Source organism: Arachis ipaensis, chromosome B02 (assembly GCF_000816755.2).
Source record: "Arachis ipaensis cultivar K30076 chromosome B02, Araip1.1, whole genome shotgun sequence".
Classification (NCBI taxonomy): domain Eukaryota; kingdom Viridiplantae; phylum Streptophyta; class Magnoliopsida; order Fabales; family Fabaceae; genus Arachis; species Arachis ipaensis.
This window is the reverse complement of record NC_029786.2, coordinates 34,635,112-34,639,721: the sequence shown is the minus strand read 5'-3', so window position 1 is coordinate 34,639,721 and position 4,610 is coordinate 34,635,112.

The window sequence follows — 4,610 nt, the reverse complement described above, 5'->3', positions numbered from 1 at the left end:
TATCCGCTCATCAATCGACCTACAGTTTCAGGTAACCCTCGGAACATTGTCGCCATTACTGGGGAACCTGGAAGTCATCCCATCACCATGGCGGACGAACAGGACAATGACCACGACTCAGATCTAGAGGACAGAACGCCGCACAAAAATGCGGACGCTACACCAAAAGATACTCCGGAATCTAACGGAGACAAAAACTCATCACATCCGGGAGTAATAGAAGCGCTTCAAGATCGCCTAAAGCAACTTGAAAAAGAAAGCCAGCATCAACGAGAAGTTGGCAAGGATCTACAAAGAGAAGTAAGGTGATGCCGCGAGTTAAAGGACAAGCTCCTAAAACTCAAAGCAGATCTCAAGGCCAAAACAACCCGATCCAGTCACGAAGACAGCCCCCACAAAGATCAAGACCCATTCACCAAGGAGATCATGAAAGCTAAAGTCCCAAAGGACTTCAAAGCTCCTAACATGACCCCATACGACGGCACATCAGATCCAAGTCATCATCTTAGCAATTTCAGAAGCAGGATGTATCTCACGGAGGCCTCAGATGCTTTCCGTTATTCTCCATCCAAAAAGATAAGGCTAAGAACGCCCCAAGTCTATTAGGAATCAAGCAAGGAGATTGGAAAAATCTCCGCAGCTACATGAAAAGATTCGACAAAGCATGCCTTGACACACAAAGTCTTCCAACAGAAGTAGCCATCATAGGACTCATCAATGGCCTAAGAGAAGGATCTTTCAGCCACTCAATATCCAAGAAGTACCCAACATCTCTAAAACGAGGTTCAAGAAAGGACGGAAAAATACATCAACATAGAGGAGAACTCTCGGCTAGGAGAGAGCTCAGAAACCGAATTCTCCTAACACAGGACAAGGATAAAGAGTCCAGGAAAAAAGAAGACCAACCCACTAAGAAACCTATCTCTTGTAGATGTTTAACGAGAAATACGCAACACTGAGAAGATCTCACCATCTCGCCCAATCAAAAGCAAAAAGGAGAAAGAGGTCGGACGAGTTGAAGATCCACCTCACACCAAAGAGGTCAGACAAGTTGAAGGTCCACCTCACACCAAAGAGGTCGGACAAGTTGAAGGTTCACCTTACACCAAAGAGGTCGGACAAGTTGAAGGTCCACCTCACAACAAAGAGGTCGGACAAGTTGAAGGTCCACCTCACAACAAAGAGGTCGGACGAGTTGAAAGTCCACCTCAAAACAAAGAGGTCGGACAAGTTGAAGGTCCACCTCACACCAAAGAGGTCGGACAAGTTGAAGGTCCACCTTACACCAAAGAGGTCGGACAAGTTGAAGGTCCACCTCACAACAAAGAGGTCGGACAAGTTGAAGGTCCACCTCACAACAAAGAGGTCGGACAAGTTGAAGGTCCACTTCACAACAAAGAGGTCGGACGAGTTGAAAGTCCACCTCAAAACAAAGAGGTCGGACAAGTTGAAGGTCCACCTCACACCAAAGAGGTCGGACAAGTTGAAGGTCCACCTCACAACAAAGAGGTCGGACAAGTTGAAGGTCCACCTCACAACAAAGAGGTCGGACGAGTTGAAGGTCCACCTCACACCAAAGAGGTCGGACGAGTTGAAGGTCCACCTCACACCAAAGAGGTCGGACGAGTTGAAGGTCCACCTCACACCAAAGAGGTCGGACGAGTTGAAGGTCCACCTTACACCAAAGAGGTCGGACAAGTTGAAGGTCCACCTTACACCAAAAAGGTCCTCACAACAAAGAGGTCGGACGAGTTGAACGTCCACCTCACACCAAAGAAGTCGGACGAGTTGAAAAGGACAACGGAGTGCGAACAAGCCTTCCGAGATTTCAAAATTCTTGGGGGCAACCAACCATTCTTTCCAGACCATGGGAAAGTGAAGAACTCATATTATACCTCGCAGTGGGAAGTCAGTCAATAGCCTCAGCACTAGTCAGAGAAGACGAAAGTGGGCAACAACCCATCTACTTCATCAGCAAAGCTCTACAAGGGGCCGAACTAAACTATCAAAAGATAGAAAAAGTTCGCCTACGCCCTCGTACTCACCTCTCAACGACTCCACCCATACTTTCAAGCTCACACTATCAGAGTTCGGACCAACCAGCCCATAAAAGGCATCCTACAGAAAACAAACTTAGTTGGAAGAATCCTACAGAAGACAGCTCGAATAATTCGGGGGACCCTGGACAAAACCAGAGAACATCTCGGACAATTCGGGGGACCCTGGATAAAAAGCAGAAAACAGCTCGGACAAATCGGAGAAAATGAAGTCCGACACATAGAATGCTCGAGCTGATGCATTTTCAAAACCAGCCAGCACCAACAGCTCAGACAATTCAGGGAATATAAAGTCTGACACATACCTCAGGAGCAGAATGTCCGAGCTGATACATTTTCAAAACTAGCCAACCAAGGGGCAATAACAGAAGCCTAATCCGGGCTACATTACAAGACCACAACAAATCGATCTCGAAGGCGGTATAAGGGATGTACTCAGGGTCAGCCACAGTAACACGCATTAAAACTATGAAATCCAGCTAATCAGACACGCTGTCCGGGATCTTAGTAGACATCTCAAAGACATAGGTTGACTATGGGATTACTACCAAACAATTCGGGCAAATAAGGAAACAACTCGGACAATAATAGTAGAACATCAAGTGAGAGACGTGGCAGTAAAAGGAAACCTCAGGACTCACACGAAAGTCCAGGGGCACCCTTTGGAGGCAACAACAGGGCAAAAACACAGAGAAAAGAAGTCGACAATCTATACCCAAACAGTCCGAACACCTCTCAAAAGGTCAAAACAAAAGCTAGAACTTTTGTACAAAAAGAGTCAGGCAACGATGAAAAGAAACAGGAACAGCGACCAAACCCTAAGCAAAGCACACATTCTTCTCAAAGGCGAGCGACAAAAGAAAGGTCACAACAAACGATCAAAAATGCAAACTTTTTGTGGAAAGAACCAAAGTTCTTCATAGCAAAAACCCAAATACAAAGTCAAAGCTTTACATCAAAAGCATGCCAACTTCCCTATAGCCCCACTAGAAGAGCTCCCACAAGTCCCATGGGCATATCGGACAACTCCATACTCCACTACAAAGGAATCACCCTTCCGATTAGCTTACAAAATAGAGGCAATGATCCCAGTGGAGGTCGAAGAAGGATCGCCCAGACTGATCTACTACAGTGAAGAGGCCAACTCCCAACTTCAAAAGGAAGAACTCGACCTACTTCCAGAAATCCGAGAAAGAGCTCAGACCAAGGAAGAAGCGTTAAAACGTCGAATGGCCTCAAGATACAAAGTGTCCGACCTCGAGGGGCGAGAGCTACCAAGGTCATGACATGCCTACAATCTAAGAAGGGCGCCAGACCAAGATCTAAGAGATTGCCCGACCTAGAAAGGTAAGTACTAACATGTACACACTCTTATCTTCATTTTATTGTTTAAAAGATTGCAGATTCCCTAAAAGGTTTCCTACCAAGACGCCCGACTACGGCAGGTCGGCAAGGTGAAACACCAAATTCACCGCCCGATCACGACAAAGTCGGCAAGATGAAAACAAAATTCATCGTCCGATTACAAAGCGACAAGTCGGCAAGGTGAAAACCAACTTCACCGCCCGACCACGATGAAAACCGAATTCATCATTTGATTTCGACAAAGGTCGACAAAGTGAAAACAAAATTCACTGTTATACCAAGACGCATTAATCTGAAACACAAATTTCACTGCCGGATCACGACAAGGTCGGCGGGGTGAAAACCAAATTCACCGCCCGATCACGATAAAAGTCGACAAAGATGAAACCAGAATTCATCGCCCGATTTCGACAAGGTCGGCAAAAAAAGTGAAAGCAGATTTCATCGTCCGATTATAAAGCAACAGATCGGCAAAAAGTGAATAACAATTTCACTACACGATCACGATAAAGACAATCGTCCGACAAAGGTGAAAACGCGATTCACCCAAAAGACGATCTAAAGATAGCAACCACCTTCTACAAATCGGCAAAGATGAACACAGAATAATGTTAGAAGTTATCGAAAGTGATCTAAAAAGGAACCTGACGAGGTCTTACGGATTGCTAAAATAATAACTTAAAGACTGGCCGACGTTAAGAAGTCGGACCAAGTCAACCCAAGTTATAAGTAAACCCTGGAAAGAGGTCTGGCCAACCCTATTAAAGAGGATTACTTTAACTTAGAAGGGCCTGACATGACAAAGTTAGCCCAAAATGAAAAGTTATAAAGGTAGTCCCTGAAAGAGACCTGACAAAGGTCCAAAAAAGAGGACTACAAAAATAACTTAGAAAGAGGACGATGCAAAGAAGTCGACCTCCTACAAACAAGTTATAAAAGTAATCCCTGAAAGAGACTTGAGAAAGGTCCAAGAAAGAGGATTACAAAAATAACTTAGAAGAGACCGATATAACGAAGTCGGACTCCTACTACTAAAAAGTTATAAAAGTAATCCCTGAAAGAGATCTGACAAAGATCCAAGAAAGAGGATTACAAAAATAACTTAGAAAAGGACGACATGAAAGAAGCCGATCAAAGCGACAAAAAGTTATAAAAAGTAATCCCTGAAAGAGACCTGACAAAGTTCCA